The sequence below is a fragment of the Somniosus microcephalus genome, unplaced genomic scaffold, assembly GCF_052327205.1.
Source record: "Somniosus microcephalus isolate GS21.2 unplaced genomic scaffold, FLI_Smic_1.0 unresolved_chr5, whole genome shotgun sequence".
Classification (NCBI taxonomy): Eukaryota; Metazoa; Chordata; class Chondrichthyes; order Squaliformes; family Somniosidae; genus Somniosus; species Somniosus microcephalus.
The window spans coordinates 12,926,415-12,945,373 of record NW_028225183.1 but is presented as its reverse complement, the minus strand read 5'-3'; the positions used below and the strand labels follow the sequence as shown (position 1 = coordinate 12,945,373).

The following is an 18,959-nucleotide window of genomic DNA, read 5'->3' as shown; positions in this document are numbered from 1 at the left end:
AAGTGAAACAGCGATTTACTTGTACTTCTTGCAATTTAGTATACTGTATTCAATGCTCACGATGCTGTCTCCTCTACATCGGGGAGATCAAACGCAGATTGGGTGACCGCTTTTCAGAACAGCTCCGTTCATTCCGTAAGGGGAACCAAAGTTTCCGATCGCCTGACTCTTTAATTATCCCCTCCATTCACACTCTGGCCTCTACATCCTCGCGTCTTACACAGTTCCAAGGAAGTTCACTGTAAGCTCGAGGAACAGCACCTCATATTTCTAATGCATTCCCACTACTTAAAAAAGGTGGTAGAGAGAAAATGGTGAATTATAGACCGGTAAGCCTGAGATCGGTAGTGGGGAAAATGCTAGAGTCCATTATAAAAGATGTCATAGCAGAGCAATTGGAAAACAGTGACAGGACCTGACAAAGTCAACATTGATTTACGAAAGGTAAATTATGCTTGCCAATCAACTCGAATTTTTGGAGGATGTAACTGGTACAATTGAAAAGGGAGAACCAGTGGAGGTGGTGTATTTGGACATTCAGAAAGCTTTCAATATGGTCCTGCATAAGAGATTGGCATGCAAATTTGAAACACATGGAATTGGTGGTAAGGTATTGATTTGGATAGAGAACTGGTTGGCGGACAGGAAGCAAAGAGTTGGAATAAACGGGTCTTTTTCCAAGTGGCAGGCATTGACTAGTGGGGTACCGCAGGGATCGGTATTAGGACCCCAGGTATGCACAATATATACCAATGATCTAGACAAGGGAAATGGATGTAATATCGCTAACTTTGCAGGCGACACAAAGCTGGGTGTGCGTGTGTGCTGTGAGGATGATGCAGATAAACTCCAGTATGATTTGGACAGATTGGGTGATGGGGCAGATGCATGGCAGATGCAGTATAAGGCGGAAAAATGCGAGGTTATCCACTTTGGTGACAAAAACAGGAAGGCAGATTATTATCTGAACGACAATAGATTGGGAAAAGGGGAAGTGCAATGAGTCCTGGGTGTCCTTGTGCACCAGCCGCTGAAGGTAAGCATGCAGGTGCAGCAGTCGGTTAAGAAGGCAAATGGTATGATGGACTTCATAGCGAGAGGATTCGAAAAAAGGAGCAAGGATGTCTTGGTGCAATTTTACAGGGCCTTGGTGAGGCCACACCTTGAGTATTGTGTGCAGTTTTGGTCGCCTTATCTGAGGAAGGATGTTCTTACCATGGAGGGAGTGCAGCGAAGATTCACCAGCCTGATACCTGGGATGGCAGCAATGATGTATGAAGAGAGATTTAGTCGATTAGGCTTATGTTCGCTAGAGTTTAGATGAACGAGAGGGGATCTCATTGATACTTATAAAATTCTAACAGGCTAGACATACCTGATGCAGGCAGGATGTTTCCGATAGTGGGGGAGTCCAGAACAAGGGGTCACAGTCTAAGGATAAGGGGTAAGCCATTTAGGACTGAGATGAGGAGGAATTTCATCACCCGGAGATTGGTGAACCTGTGGAATTCTCTACCACAGAAGGAAGTTGAGGCCAATTGATTAAATATATTTAAGAAGGATTAAGATATATTTGTTAAGGCTAAAGGGATCAAGGGATATGGGGAGAAAGCAGGGACAGGGTGTTATAAATCTCATCATCGAGAAACTACCTATGAAATAACACTGGACGGCCAGCTGGTGGCGCCGTCCAAGGAGTATAAATACTCGGGCATTGGCCCCAGCTTATCTGGGACATTTTGTAAAGACAAGAAGCTAGTGGATGCAACTATACCTCCATGTTCTGAAAAAGTTGATTAAAGCCTTGCTTTATGCTCAAACCAAGTGCGTAGTGAGTTTTATTACGTCAATTTAATCAACTTAATATCGACTCCGCACTTTGGGTGATTTCGGGAAAAGCCAGCTACAACTCGAACCATAGAAGGGAACTCAGACAAGTAATCGATCCATCATGGAGAAAGTACTCAGCCCTGCTCGTCGTGACCTGGACCCAAATCCACTTATAGCTGCTAAGGTATGCAAACACTGGTATCCTACCTTTAGCAACTTTGTCAGGTTGCTAATTATGTATCCCCTCATGTGTTTGATTATATTGAAGACTGTGTAGACTATGACGCCACTATCCAAATACTACAGCAGCTATATGTCAATCACCAAATGACATTTTTTCATCAGCAGTGGTGTACATTCACCGAGCTATTTTACAACTTTCAAGAAAAATAAATTCCAGTGAGGGAAAAGGGGTGCAACAGAAAAGACAGCCATCCGTGGCTGCATAAAGTAATAAAGGATAGTATCCGACTGAAAATAGGGCATATAAAGTAGCCAAATCTAGTGGGAGGATAGAAGATTGCGATGCATTTAAAAGCCAGCAAAGAATAACTAAAAGATTAATTAAGAAAGGGAAGATAGATTATGAAAGTAAACTAGCAAAAATATAAAAAGAGATAGCAAGAGTTTCTACAGTTATATAAAAAGAAAAAGGGTGGCTGAAGTGACTGTTGGCCCCTTAGAGGACGAGACCGGGAAATTAGTGAGGGGAACATGGAAATGGCAAAAACGCTGAACAAATATTTTGTATCAGTCTTTACAGTAGAGGACACTAAATTTATCCCAACACTGGACAAACAGGGGGCTATAGTGGGGGAGGAGCTAAACACGATTAAAATCACTAAGGAGGTGGTACTCGGTAAGATAATGGGACTAAAGGCGAATATATCCCCTGGACCTGATGGCTTACATCCTATGGTCTTGACAAAAGTAGCGGTAGGGATTGTGGATGCATTGGTGGTAATTTTCCAAAACACCCTGAATTCTGGAAAGGTCCCAGCAGATTGGGAAACTGCTAATGTAATGCCCTTATTTAAAAAGGGAGGCAGACAAAAAGCTGGAAACTATAGACCAGTTTGCCTAACATCTGTGGTTGGTAAAATGTTGGAGTCCATTATTAAAGAAGCAGTAACAGGACATTAGGATAAGCATAATTTAGTCGGACAGAGTCAGCATGACTTTACGAAAGGGAAGTCTTATTTGACAAACTTGCTCCAATTCTTTGAGGACGTAACAAATAGGGTGGATAAAGGGGAGCCAGTGGATGTGGTGTATTTGGACGTCCAAAATGCATTTGTGAAGGTGCCACACAAAAGATTACTGCACAAGATAAAAAATCACGGGATTGGGACAATATACTGGCATGGGTGCAAGATTGGCTATCTAACAGAAACAGAGAGTTGGGATTAATGGTTCAATCTCGGGTTGGCAAATAGTAACTAGTGATTTTCCGCAGGGGTCAGTGCTGGGACCACAACTCTTTACAACCTATGTTAACGATTTGGAGGAAGGGACCAAGTGCAACGCATCCAAGTTTGCCAATGATGCAGAGATGGGAGGGAAAGCAGTGAGTGAGGAGGACATAAAAATCCTGCAAAAGGACTTAGACAGGCTAAGTGAGTGGGCAAAAATTTGGCAGATGGAATTTAATGTTGGAAAGTGTGAGGTTATGCACTTTGGCAGAAAAAATCAAAGAGCAAGTTATTTTGTAATGGAGAGAAACTGAAAAGTGCTACAGTACAAAGGGATCTGGGGGTCCTGGTGCATGAAACACAGAAGGTTAGTATGCAGGTACAGCAGAAGATCAGGAAGGCCAATGGAATCTTGGCTTTTATTGCAAGGGGGATGGAGAATAATTTCAGGGAAGTCTTGCTGCAGTTATACAGGGTACTGGTGAGGCCACACCTGGAATACTGCGTCCAGTTTTCGTTTCCATATTTAAGAAAATATATAATTGCTCTCGAGGCAGTTCAGAGAAGTTTCACTCGGTTGATTCTGGAGATGAGGGGGTTGACTTATGAGGAAAGGTTGAGTAGTTTCGGCTCTACTCATTGGAATTCAGAATAATGCGAGGCGGTCTTATGGAAACATATAAGATTGTGAGGGGGCTGGATCGGGTGGATACGGGGAGGATGTTTCCACTAATGGGTGAGATTAGAACTAAGGGGCATGATCTTAGAATAAGGGGCTGCCCTTTCAAAAAACTGCGGTGAGGAGAAACTTCTTCACTCAGAGGGTAGTAAATCTATGCAATTTGCTACCACAGAGAGCTGTGGAAGCTGTGACATAAAATAAATTTAAAACGGATATAGACAATTTCCTAGCTGATAAGGGAATTAGAGATTACGGGGAACGGGCAGGGAAGTGGATGTGAGTTTAGGTTCGGATCAGCCATGATCCTATTAAATGGCGGAGCAGGCCTGACAAGCCATATGGCTTACTCCTGCTCCTGCTCCTTATGTTCTTATGTTCTTATGTCCTGTGCAGCAGAACCACCCATGGTGCCAGAAAGTTGGCTGCTGCTGCCTTCCTCCGATAAGCCATCTCCCTCGATAATATCCAGAGCGGTGTATTTGTTTGAGAAGGCCATGCTGCGAGTCAGCACTCTATAGTTCAGCTGGTAATGAATTCCAGAGACTCACAATTCCCTGGGAAAAGGAGAGCCGCCTAATGTTCAGTATATTCTAACACTTACATTGAATAAACTGGCATGCCCTGGTCTCCCCAGTTTGTTAAACTGGTCGAATCATTATTAGGGACGCTATCTAGCCCTTTAATTATTTTAGAGGCCTTTATCAAATCTCTAACCTACGCTGATCTAAAGGCAATAGATCATGGTCCTGGAGCCTATCTGAATAATTGAGCAGCTTTAAGGGAGAAATCATTCTTATCGCTCTCCTCTGGACCTTTTGCAAGGCCACTATATCACCCACCATGTTGGCGGTGTGGTGGGAAACTAAACTCGGCACATTCCCACAGATGCATTCTGACCAACGACTGGTATTGTATAAAATGTTGTCCTTTGAATTAAATTCAATATTTCAATTAAAACAAACCAGCTCCCTTGTAGTTTTAGCTACAATTTCTCTACATTGGCCATGAGCCTCATGTGCACAGTAAAAGCTGGATTTGTTTCTTTCAACCTCTATCAATATTTTCCCCTGTAAATGATGCCTGTACTCTGTGTTGGCCTGACCAACATGCATAGCACAACATTTATCAAACTTAAATGCCTTTTGTGTGGCCAACTTCCTTAGCCTATCTAAAACTTTATGGATTTGATTGAACTCCTCTACTGTCTCAATCCATCCAAATATTTTGGTGTTATCTGAAACTTTCTTACCATACTAACAAAACACTGTACAGGCCATTAATACAGAGGAGCAGGCCCAGGCCCGATCCTTGGGCCACACCGCTAGGAACAGGTCAGAGGGATCTGGGTGTGCAAGTACACAGATCCCTGAAGGCGGCGGAACAGGTGGATAAGGTGGTAAAAAAGGCATATGGGATACTTGCCTTCATTAGCCGAGGCATACAATATAAGAGCAAGGAGGTTATGATGGAGCTGTATAAAACACTGGTTAGACCACAGCTGGAATACTGTGTGCAGTTCTGGTCGCCACACTACAGGAAGGATGCGATAGCTTTGGAGAGGGTGCAGAGGAGATTCACCAGGATGCTACCAGGGCTGGAACGCTTCAGCTATGAAGAGAGACTGGGCAGATGGGGTTTGTTTTCCTTGGAGCAGAGGAGGCTGAGGGGGGACATGATTGAGGTGTACAAAATTATGAGGGGCATAGATAGGATTGATACTAAGGAGCTTTTTCTCTTAGTAGAAGGGTCAATAACTAAGGGGCATAGATTCAAGGTAAAGGGCGGGAGGTTTAGAGGGGATTTGAGAAAGAACTTTTTCACCCAAAGTTGGTTGGAGTCTGGAACTCACTGCCCGAAAGGGTTGTGGAGGCTGGAACCCTCACAACATTCAAGAAGCATTTGGATGAGCACTTGAAATGCCATAGCATACAAGGCTACGGACCAAATGCTGGAATATGGGATTAGATTAGACAGGGCGTGATGGCCGGCGCGGACACGATGGGCCGAAGGGCCTCTATCCATGCTGTATAACTCTATGACTCTATGAGTTCGCCAGGGGGAACTGCACCGCTTAGCTACACCTTTTCTAGCTGTGGAATTAGAGGCAATTCCTAATCCAAACCCAAATTTGGACGTAGCGAATCTAAAACTAAGGGCCATAAATATAAATCCTCACTCATAAATGCGTTAGGGAATTAAGGATAATCCTCTTCATCCAGAAAGTGGTTAGAATGTGGAGCTTGCAAGCATATGGAGAAATTGTGGCATATAACATAGATGCATTTAAATGGAAGGTAGCTAAATACAGATGGAGAAAGGAATAGGAGGAGATGTTGATCAGGGGAAATTAATTAAATGAAGAAGACTGCATCAACACCGGCAGAAATCGGTTGGGCCGAAGACTTATTTTTGTGCTTAAGATTGCATGTAATTATAGAGGCTCAGACACGGGGGAATGAGACATGAGTGACCACAACTCCTCAGAACCAGCATTTATCTAACACAATTACTTATATTTCATGTTCATTTAAAGGTTGTAACGTTTCCTCATCATGCTGTGATGAGCATGCCGAGAAAATCCAGGATGATTTGGACAGGTTGGGTGATTGGGCAGAAGCATGGCAGATGCAATATAACGTGGTTAAATGCGAGGTTATCCACTTTAGTGACAAAAACAGGAAGGCAGAGAGGGTTTGAGTACAGGAACAAAGATGTGGTGCTGCAGTTGTACAGGCCCTTGTTGAGACCACATCTTGATTATTGGGTGCAGTTTTGGTCGCCTTATCTGAGGATGGATGTTCTTGCCATGGAGGGAGTGCAGCGAAGATTCACCAGGCTGATACCTGCGATGGCAAGAATGACGTATGAGTAAAGATTGTGTCGATTGGGATTTTACACGCTGGAGTTTAAAAGAATGAGAGGAGATCTCATTGACATTGATAAAATTCTAACAGGACTGGACAGACTCGATGCAGGAAGGATGATCCCGATTGTCGGTGTGTCCAGAATCAGGGGTCACACACTAAGGGTAGGGGGTTCACCATTTAGTTCAGAAATGAGGAGGAATTTATTCACCCAGGGAGTGGTGAACCTGTGGAATTCTCTAACGCAGAAGGCAGTAGAGATCAATTCATTAAATATATTCAAGAAGGAGTTGGATATATTTCTTAAGCCTAAAGGAATCAAGGGATATGGGGAGAAGGCAGGAACAGGTTACTGAATTTGGATGACCAGCCAAGATCGCATTTATAGATCCATGAGTCTGCGAATATGATGTTTTTCAATAACCACATGGATGCTGTAACTTAACAATAAACAGGTCTTTACTGGAGGAGGGTAGTCTCAAGACTGGGGGCACTGAGGCATGCGCAAGGCTTATATACAGGTGTGGTCACAGGAGCTGTAAAAGTAGTTCTGTCTTAAAGGTACATACACTACAATTCCTCCCCTTTTAGATTCGTAGTACCCCTAATATTCAAATAACAATTAACACTTTAACATGTACATTAAACAACAATAGTCCACTTATAGATTCAGTCTTTGTGGCAGCTTCCTGACCCTTTCGGGATAGTGCCTTTCCTGAGGTTCTTGTTCTTGGTGCAGAGGCGATTCTGGCCCCTTTTCATCGGGTAGTTCATCCGTTTCCACTGCTACTGGTTCTGAGGTAGATGCTACTGGTATGTCGGGTTCATCCCCAGGTACTCGAGACATGGGGTTGACTCGTTCCTGTGATGCTAAGATCTGATCGACGTGGCGTCTCACAATGTTATCCCTGACATCCACTGTGTACATTAATGGCCCCTGCCTTGTGCATATAGTTCCGGGTTGCCGTTTCTCTGTTCGATATTCAAGGGCTAAGACTGGTTGTCGTACATTGAAGCTCCTTGTCGGCTTCTCATTGATGTGCTGGAATTGTTTGTCCTCAACATTTCTTTGCACATTTGGTCTGAGCAAGCCCAGACGAGATCTCAACCTTCGGTTAAAGAACATTATGGCCGGGGTCTGGTTGATAACTGCATGTGTCGCGTTTCGGTAGGCTAATAAGAAATTGTCAACCTTATGCTGTAGTGGAATTTCACCGTCGCACATGGCCTTTATCGCCTTCTTAAAGGTTTGTACGAACGTCTCAACCAATCCATTTGTGGCTGGATGATACAGGACGGATGTGTAATGCCTTACTCCATTCCTTCTCCTAAATTTCGGAACTCTTCGGACACAAACTGTGGTCCATTATCAGAGCAAATCTGCTCTAGCAAACCGTTTCTGGCAAATATGGTCCGCAGGACTGCAATCGTTTTCTCTGTAATGGTTGAGGACATTTTTATCACCTCAGGCCACTTCGAATGAGCATCCACTGCTGTTAAGAAAATTGAGTCCATGAATGGACCAGCAAAATCAATATGCACCCGTTGCCATGGAGAGGAGGGCCACTCCCAAGGGTGTAGAGGGGCATGTGGTGGTGCATTTTGGACCTTCTGGCATCCTGAGCAGCTCTTGGTTAGGTCCTCGATTAGTTGATCGATCACCGGCCACCACACATAAGCCCTAGCAAGGCTTTTCATTTTTACCTCTCCCAGATGACCTTCATGAAGCTCATTTAGCACTCTTTCCCTTAACTTGGGTGGAATTACCACTCGGGATCCACACATCACTGTCCCCTGGCATACTGACAGCTGTTCTCTTCTGGATGAGAATGCTGGCAACAGTGAGTCGCCATGTGTTGGCCATACCCTCACCGTCAAATCATATACCCGAGACAGTGTCGGTTCATTGCGGGTCTCCTTCTCTATATCCACATTAGTTACTGGCAATCTTTCAAATATTGACGAATAAAATATCTCGATAGGGTCCACTGCTGGTGCTTCCTCCACCGTAGGCAGTGGCAGGCGTGATAGCCCATCAGCGTTTCCATGCTGTTTCGTGCCTTTATATTCTATTTCATATTGGTGCGCCCTTAGAAAAAGGGACCATCTTTGTAACCGTTGTACAGTCATCACCGAAACGCCCTTCTTTGGATTAAAGATGGAGAGAAGTGGTTGGTTGTCAGTCAGCAAAGTGAACTTTTGCCCATGCAGAAAGTGGTTGAATTTTCCCACTTCCCACACCAGGCTGAGGGCCTCCCTGTCAATCTGGGCGTAGTTGCGCTCGGCTGAGGTTAGTGACCGAGACGCAAAAGCTGCTGGCCTCCCCAACCCATCCGGGAATTTGTGCAACAGCACCGCTCCAATACCATAGGGTGATGCATCACATGCCAAACGAATTGGTAGTGCTGGGTTGCAATGGGCAAACACCTCTTTTGATGTGATCAATTCTTTACACTTCTGGAAAGCTCGTTTACTTTTGTAATTCCACTTCCATGGTACCCCTGTTTGCAGTAGGGTGTTCAGTGGGTGTAATCACGTGGACAAATTTGGTAAGAACTTGTGGTAGTAGTTTACCAGCCCGAGGAACGACCTCAGTTCTGACACATTTTCCGGTGCTGGAGACTTGACTACTGCCTCAATCTTTTCAGGGGACTTATGTAAGCACACTTCATCGATGACGTGGCCACAATACGAGATCTGTTTCTGGAAAAACTCGCACTTGTGGCGATTAGCTCGTAGCCCATACTCCTTTAATCTGATGAGCACCTTCTCCAAGTTGGCGAGGTGATCACTGTCATTTTCGCCCGTGACCAGGATGTCGTCCAAATTACACTGGGTCCCTGGAATCCCTTGCAGGACTTGATCCGTTGCCCTTTGCCAGATAGCCGGAGCCGAGGCTACCCCGAACACCAGCCGGTTGTATTGATAGAGACCTTTATGAGTGTTAATCGTAAGGTATTTTTTCGAAGCTTTTTCTGCATCCATTTGCAAGTATGCCTGGGCTAAATCAATTTTGGTGAAGCGTTTACCTCCAGACAGCGAGGGGAAAATATCCTCAATTCGTTGAAGCGGATATTGTACCATGTGAAGGACTGGTTTCACTGTCACATTAAAAACCCCACAGATGCTGACCTTCTTTGGTTCCCCAGGCGTATTACTCAACGACCTCTTCATTACAGGAACGATGGGTGTAGCCCATTCGCTCAAGTCCACTTTGGACAGTACTCCTGAACGTTCCAACCCTTCCAGCTCTGCTTCGACAGCTGGTCTGATCGCATAAGGCACTGGTCTGGCATTAAGAAACTTTGGCCTTGCATTTTCGTCTATTTTAATCGTTGCTGTTATGCCTTTTAGTGTTCCGAGTCCCTCCTGGAACACTTCTTTTGCGTCAGTTAGCATTTTTGACAGTCGTCCAGGTGTGACATCATCATCCTTTTTGGCCGCAACCTTCAGTGCCTGTATGGAATGCCAATCTAATTGTACCTTCCGGATTCATTCACGTCCTAGCAGTGGTGGTCCTCCATCTGGCAATACATATATATCCATTTTAGGTATTTCCTGGCATTTATATATCTCTTTCACCCTTATTTTTCCTTTGGGGTAGACTTTTTGACCCGTGTACGTCTTCAAGACAATCTCTGTAGCTTTCAAGGGTATATGTGAAAATAGCTGCTTGTAGTCCCTTTGTTTTATGACTGTTAGGGCTGATCCTGTGTCCAATTCCATTTTCACTTGGACTCCGTCTATCTTGAGTGTAACCCAGATAGTCTGGTGATCCTGCATTTTGGTTACCTTACGTAGTTTCAGACAACCCAGCTCCTTGCTTCCGGAGTCTGTGTCACTTTTCTGTTCGTCTGAACCACTGTCCATCAACTGGTGTACCTTTTTGTACTTCTCCTGTGAAGATTGCTGACTGTTGGTTTTCTTCCCAGACCTGCAGACTCTTGCTATGTGTCCTGCTTTTCCACACTGTCTGCACACTTGATCCTTGAACCAACAATCCTTCTGGTCATGTGTTGTTCTGCCGCAGCGATAGCACTTCCCTGTTCCATAGGACATTTCATTGGTGCCATATTCTTGCGGTCTTCGTTGTATCGCTGCAGCGCCCATTGTGGCTGGTTCCTGTGATACTGCCTTACTGAAAGCCTTGTCCAGCGTGAGGTCCTTTTCTGATAGAAGCCGTTTCTGGGTTCCTTCATTTTGTAGCCCACACACAAACTTGTCCTTTAACGTATCTGCCAATCTCACTCCGAACTGGCAGTGTTTCGATAGCTTGCGCAGTTCTGTTAGGTACTCAGCATTGCTTTCATCGTTGTGTTGGTTCCTTTTATGGAACTTAAATCGTTCTGCTATCAGCAGCGGTGTGGGGTTTAAGTAGTCCTGTAGGATTTATACTATGCTTTCGAAATTCTTGTTCACCGGCTTCTCTGCGGTAATTAGATTTCGCAGTAAACCATAAGTTTTTGCACCCATGGAATTTAACAAAACCAGTGCTGTACTAGCATCTGGCACTTCATTCACCCTGCAGCACACCTCAATACATTCCACATTTGTCGCCAAATCTTCCACTTCATTGTCGAACGTAGAGATACTGCCACTCTTCGGCATCCCTGGATGTGATTTAACTGTTAAAAATGGCATCTCCCGCGCGTCCCCTTTATCTCCGCTGGCACAAAATGGCATCTCCCGCGCTTTCCTTCCTTCCCGCGTTCGCCCTTCTTCTCTGCTGCTGCTTCTAAAAATTGCGTCTCCCGCGCTCTTCCTTCTTCTCCCCCGTCACTGTTCATCCCTTGTGCCCTGGCTGTGCTATACCCTCTTTCTGTCCAGTTTTTTTTTTTCTTTCGACGCCGTTCGGTTTTCAACCCTCAGCTGTGCCCTGTGCGCTTCACACTCTGTCTTACCCCGTCGACGCTGCTCGGCTTTCGCTCCGCCGTCGGTCGGCTCCAGCCACCGCTGTTCGGGAAGGGTCTGCGCTGGACCTGTCATCAGTCTCTTGCTGATCGTCATGGCTGGGGAACCAAGCCCGGCTCTCCACAGCCTCCCCTGAGATGTTCACTCTCTGCCGGACGACTGGGCGGTTGCTCGTGGTCGACGCCCGTGTTCCTGGCCTCGACTTTCTAACACCACCCTCCCAGAGCGAATCCTCGAAGGGAGAAGCAGAGTTGCAGGTCGATTCGAATCGACACTTGTCGCCACTGTTAGATCCGTGAGTCTGCAAGTATGATTTTTTCAATAACCACACGGATGCTGTCACTTAACAATAAACAGGTCTTTACTGGAGGAGGGTAGTCTCAAGACTGGGGGTACAGAGGCATGCGCAAGGCTTATATACAGGTGTGGTCACTGCCGGTACTACAGTATACAGGAGCTGTAAAAGTAGTTCTGTCTTAAAGGTACATACACTACAGCATTGAATGGCGGAGCAGGCTCGAGGGGCCGAATGGCCAACTCCTGCTCCTATCTTCTATGTTTCTATCACTAGAGTATCGTATTCTCTACCACATGTGGGAAAATTTGGAATTCTGTTAGCTTTTTTATGACCTATTCAACCTGAGGTAGAGCCGAAACCACCAGTGAACCGATGCCCCCACATCAAGGTGCTCCTGCACAGCACTGAAGCAGCTTTCGTTCAGAATATTATTCTGCTGTTATTGTTTTAACTGAAATATACCTCAGATCTTCTGACCTCCAATTCTGTCTGTCCATTTTCGGCCATTCGCTCGCAGAATCCATACCCTTTTTCAGCTTCCTGTGGTCTTCTAAAGAATTAATGTTACCTCCTATTTTGGCATCATTTGCAATTTTCAACCCTATTCCTCTACGATTTTATCCAAATCATTGATATACTTCATGAGCAAAGTGACGCCAGAACTGATACCTGTGGTGTTCCTCGACCCATCTCCAACCACTAAACAAAACTATACTTCACTCATAATCTCTTTTGCTCCATTCTAAACAATTTTAAAGCCACTTTGCTGTCCTTCCCGAATTCCATATCCCTTAAGCTGCTCTTGTAATCACCAGTGTGGTACTTGTTAAAGTTTTTCCTGAAGTGTGTCTAAACTTCATCCATTGCAGTTTCTACATTTATGTCTCGTGTATTGTGACAGAATTATATGAGGTTTGTCAAGCAATATTATTCATTTTGAAATGTGCGCTGTTGCTCATGAAGTGGAAAACTTATGAACACATTGCCCTGACTGACAACAACTTGCATTAGGAGGCCGCCTTCACTGTCATACATTTCTAAGGTGTTTCACAGAGGCATGAGAGAAAACAGGCACAAAGGTTATAAGGAAATATTAAGAGAAGTGACCACACGCTTAATCGGAATGGGGTTAAATGAGCGTATAAAAGGAAACGTTGATGGGAGTCGGAAATGGAGATTCGGGATGAATTTATATAGCGCTTTGCAAGTAGACAAAATTATCCCAGGGCATTTTACCGAGGTATAAGCGGACATAAATGACCCCAGTCAAAAAGGAGCTAGTGGGAGGAGAGCCCATCAGCTCAGTCATAATGATGGGGTGTTTCAACAGCCTAAAGGAGGCGAGTGGTAGATGGTGGAGGAAATTCAGTGACGAGTTCTGGAACATTGGAGCACGATGGCTAAAGGCCCGGCTCCAATTCAGTGGGAAAAAGCGAGGGCGGATGAACAAGCAGCCATAAAAAATAGAACATAGATTTCGGGAAGGAGATAGACGTGCTGTAGGAGGTTACAGATAGAGGAATGAGATTACACTTCAAAATTATTTCCTTGGCTGTCAAGCGCTTTGGGACGTCCTGAGCTCGTGAAAGGCGCTATAAAATGTAAGACTTTCTTCCGTTTAGGGATGGGTGAGGCCAGGATGAATAAAAAATACACAGGAGCTTTTATGGAACTTACATCCAATTGGGATCAGCAACGAGATGGGAGATTGGTAAGATGGACTTAGTGGGTGATAGGATGTGGGCAACAGATATTTGGATAAACTGCAGTTTATGGACGGCAGTAGACGTGGGGCCGGCCAGGTGCCCTTTCGGATAGTACAGTCTGGATGTGACAAATGCATGGATGAGCATTTCAGTACATGATGTGCAGAGGGAAGGGTGGAGGCAGGTGCTGTGTGTGATGCAGAAGTAGCCGGCCTTTGGGATGGAGGGGATAAAGTGCGAAAATAATAAATTAGTGTAAAATAGAGTCCGATGGTCAGCTTGAGACAACAGCCAGGGTGGGGATTGCAATTGGTTGCAAGGATGCAATTTGTGGCGGCGCCAAGGGTGATGGCTTCAGTCATGCCAATGATTTTATTTGGAGGAAACTGTGACTCATCCAAAGTGGGATGATTGAAAAGTAGCCTGGCAACACAGAGGGATGTGTGGGTCGTCGAGAGATAGGGTGGAGAGATGAAGCTGTTGCCAGTAACGTACATCTAAACAGCTAGATCTATATCTGCAGATTATTTCAACAAATGGGAAACATGTAGTTGAGGGAGGCCAAGATAGATTCTTATCAGTCACGGTCTGTTTGGGAAGGAAAGACATTACTTGAGATTATCTGGTTAAGAGCTGATAGGTAAGACTTGAAACAAGCAGCTTAGTTCGTATCAAGAGGCTCGTGTCAGATGAATAAAGAGGTCACAGATTGGAGAGGAGTTCGGAGAGTCTTGGATGTGATGAATGCATGACTCATCATCTCAGTTCCAAATGGGCTGAGGCAGGGGAAAGGCCGGTGAAGTTATGGAGGTGGAAATAGGCGTATTTTGTGAAGGACAGGATATGAGGTCAGAAGATGAATTAGGATGAGAGCTTACAAAACATCATATTCAGCCTATTAAAACAGCCAGTGATGGGGATGAAACAGTTAATAAGGGTAAGGAGATTGTGGCTGATCCAAAAGTGACGGCTTCGGTATTCCTAATGTACAATTGGCGCAAATGTCACATCATGTGAAACAGTCAGTTGCACATGGCGTCCGACAACACAGATTCAGTGGAAGGCGGGGGTATATAGAGGAGAGCTGGAGCTGGGTGATGTTGGTCGAAATGTGGAAGCTGACCCCAGATCTGTAGATGATGTCACAAAGGGCAGCATTTAGATGAGAAAGAGGAGGGAGAATTTTTTCGAACGTTGCCGTACTCCAGCGGCAATGGTACTGCAGTAGGAAGGGAAGCCAGTGCTGGGGCCATTCTGAATATGATCGAATCGGTAAGACTGGAATCAAGATAGTGCGGTTCCACAGAAAGAGGCCAGTGTCAGAGCTATGGAGATATCACGGGTGTGTTGCTGCAGGTTTGAAGGAGATCGTGGAGATGGCGAGGGTTGAGGCCATGGAGGTGTTTAATGCAAGGATAAGAATTTTACTGTTAAGGCGTTGGGGGAGAGAGAGACAATCAGGCTCAGTGAGGGCGAGAGTGATGGGCGAGCTGGACTCGGGGAGGGCTGGACATGGACAGCAGATTTTGGGATCAGTTGACATTGATGGAAGGTGGAAGTTGGGTGGTCGGCCAGGAGTGAACTTAATGGAGTTAGGAGCCGGCACAGTTCTCATTTTAATGGAGCCGTTAACCAATATAAAATGAACAGGTAAATATCTGCAGTAAAACAACGGAGAGAGAAATGTTAATGGGGTACTTTCAGTGTCCGCCCCCTAATATCACCCACAATAATTTCTGGACTCGTTACTGAAACATGGCCTTCAACTGTCACTGTGTCAGAGACTGAAGGTCCATGTTTTATCTGGGAATCTGCAGGGACAGAGTGAAAAGGATGTGCCTGAGTCCCTGGAATCAGTGTACACTGCGGAGAAATAAATAACATTTATAAATGAATTGGCAGGAGTGAACATGATCAGTACAATTACATGAAAACTGTAAATGAAGCTGCTCATTATTGTTGGATCTATCCTGTATGACACTTATTCTCCAGAGAGATCTGGTTAACATAATGTCCTGTTCATTCAAATGTTTGAGTTTTATCCACCACGTTATTTTCACCAGTGTCAAAGGTCCTGATGTAATGTGTTTGTTCAAGTAACTATAACTAATAACAATGATCAGGTGTGTAACCATGTCAATGGAGACTTATCGACTTTATATATCAGGGCCCATTGGAATGGATCAGCTCAGAGTGCCTGCCGGAGCTGTGCGTTCCACTCCTACAGATGTCGCTGCTTCACACAGAAATGGGAAAACCAGTAATCGTTCAGATAGAAGTCATTTATTATCCTTTACTTGCAGCCGTTGGAGGTTCTGGTTATCTTTCCTGTGAATGATGTAAATCGGTGTTGACTGTGCTGCTCTACTTGTATTTTTCCCCCCTGCATGTTTTACACAGCCGCCTGTTCTGTGCCAGTAGTTGAATGATGTAAAGTTCTCAGTCTCTGTTATTTCAGTCGTGTAGTAGCTGCAATATATCTGTAATGATCTTAGCTTCTCCAATCCCTGCTCTCTTACTGAATTATTCTTGCACTGATTGCACTGGAATCAGGAGTTTGGGCTAAAAGCTGGTGCCAGATCATCAGGTGCTGGGAATAGTTTGATGTTGTGGAACTAATCTGGCCTGGAATATTTTTCATAAATATGTTTCCAGTGATTGAAAATGACACAGCTCGCAGTCTCAGTGTTACAAGGAGGCGGTGCAATGTCCTCCCTCCCCAATAACATGGTTCAGTTTAACTGGGATTTCAATGAATGTATTGGTTTTCCCTGCTATGTAATATCATTTCACTGTGTGTGTATCTGACGACGCGTCAGAGGTCTGGTGACTGACCTGAGCTTGCTGCTGACTCTATCACATCTCCTTCTCTGCTTCAGTTTTGGTGGATTCAGTGAATGTCACTGGACTGCATTGTAAAATGAAATGTTTTGATGCTATGTTGCATCAGTTTGCACTGTGTCTATCGGAATGGTGATTATAATTAGCAGCGGTAATATTGGCGTTATGTTAATTGAACAATTGCGCCATCTAATGTTTGCGTTATCATTACAGGGGAAGGGAATTCAATTATTGTCAGGTCTGTCTGGAAGACACATTCGATTCTGTTTATTGCGTGCACTGCGGATCAATTAGGTGAAAAGGTGGAGACTTGTATGATCAGTAGATACATTAAACTATTCCACTGAGGTTTCAGCATTGTTCAAACTGACTCTGAGAACAGGATCGCTTCAAGGGAGTTAAAGAACAGAGTCGAGCCGCAGGATGTTAGGGTGGAAGCGGATTGGAAAGGGGGCATTATGAAAGAAAGTAGAGAGAGTGCGGCGAAGTAAAGTGAGGTGCGATTGAGAGAGACAGAGAAGGAAAGCGAGAGGGAGGGGAGAAGGAACGTGAGAAGAGCGAGGCAGCGGTGTGAATCATTCATCGGACTGAACTGCTGAAACTTCTAGTACTATTATGGTGAGGAACTGTGATTTGAAGGTGGTGTTAGAATGCTGTCAGATAGTGAGAGTCTGATTTTACACGGGTGTTTTTATCGCTTTCAGATCTTCGTTCTGTTTTGGTGAATGCCTATTTTACTTGTTTAGTGAATGAATAAAGCAAGATAATTGAAAGGTATTTAAAGACGAGAACCAGTCATTTCTTGCTCTGCGCTGCACAGATCCACAAATCAGTTTCCTCCATTCGATGCTGCAACAAAGCTGGAAATTCCAGCCCAGATCCTGTCAAACTGCTGCTTTGGCTCCAGGTCTGATCAGTAATTTATCTCTCTCTGACAGTTAACTTGGTGGAGATTGTGATCCTGTCCCGAGGAAAGTGCAGTCTCTCCAAATGCATCACTCTCTACCTGGTGGGAATGGCAGCAGCCGATCTCCTGGTCGTCATCAGTGATCCCATATTTAACTGGATTGCTCCGATATATTTCCCATATTCATTCCTGAACATTACTCCCGAGTGTAGATTTATTGCCGTCTTGAGCTTTGCAACCACGATGATTTCTCGCTGGCTCACAGTCACATTCACCTTTGATCGATTTGTGGCCATTTGTTGTGAGAATCTGAAAACAAAATATTGCACCGAGGAAACGGCGGCTGTGGTTATCGGGACAGTGAGTGTGCTGGGCTGTTTAGAGTCTGTCCCCTGGTACTTTACAGATGTACCTTACTTCAGAATAGATAATGTTCCTTGGTATTGTATCACTAAACCGAGCTTCGTTACTTCCCCCGCATGGGGATCATTTGAGTTGTTTCACATAATGTTATCCCTTGTGTACCGTTCTTTCTGATTTTGCTGCTCAATGCTCTGACGGTCAGCCGTATTTTAGCGGCCAGCAGAGCCCGCAGGGGACTCCGTGGCCGCAGCGATGGAGAGAATCCCCAGGACCCAGAGATGGAGAATCGAAAGAAATCCATCGTTTTACTCTTCAGCATTACCGGCAGTTTTATATTGTTATGGATGGGCCTGGATTTCTATAACATTTATGCGCGAATTGTAGATATTCGATTTTATTACTCCGCCAGTGCCCCTCTTTATATCACAGAACACACAGCAACAATGCTTCAGCTTCTCAGTTCCTGCACCAACACGTGTATTTATGTCCTGACCCAGACTAAATTCAGAGAGGAGCTGAAGAATGCGGTGAAATACCCACTCAATCTAATTGTTAAATTAATTAAACCATAGAAAGATCTGAAGTGTTTCAAGCACTAGAACTAAATCCCATTTCATACTCCATTCTGTATTTCTCCGTTGGGTGGAATGTACATTTGATATTAGCAGCCCGGAGCCCTGAAATGATCTTAAATCTGACTCTGTTATACCTTAATGGTAATCTGACCAATGGAGGCGGGACTCGCTCTGCAGACGACACGTTAATTGTTGCTCAAAATGGCGGCACTAAAGTTTACAGCTGCACCGACAGCAAAAAGGGCAAACCCGCCAATCACAGTCGCCGCTGTGTGCCTGATCAGACCGGGAGCATTCCACATAAATGGAGAGAAAGAAGGGCATGTCTCGATGGAGAGATAGATACTCCACAGATAGAGAAAGGCAACGACAAGAAGAGAGCATTAAATAGAGAGGTGAACATACATGCAGAGGCAGGTGGGAAATGGGCATGAGAGGTTGTGAGAGCCCAAAACAGAGAAAAATCTAAGAACTGAAGAAAGAGAGACAGAAAGTAAAGGTAGATAAAGATCAATTGAAAGTGATTGCAGAGAGCAGATTGTAAGAAATAACAAATTAAACAAAGCAAAA

The 18,959-nt window shown here is 44.7% G+C and overlaps 1 pseudogene; it reads left to right on the top strand.

Moving 5' to 3' along the window:
• The first annotated feature begins 15,818 nt into the window (after nt 1-15,818).
• On the top strand, nt 15,819-18,386 carry LOC147087541 (putative G protein-coupled receptor 139; annotated as a pseudogene).
• The last annotated feature ends 573 nt before the right edge of the window (nt 18,387-18,959 follow it).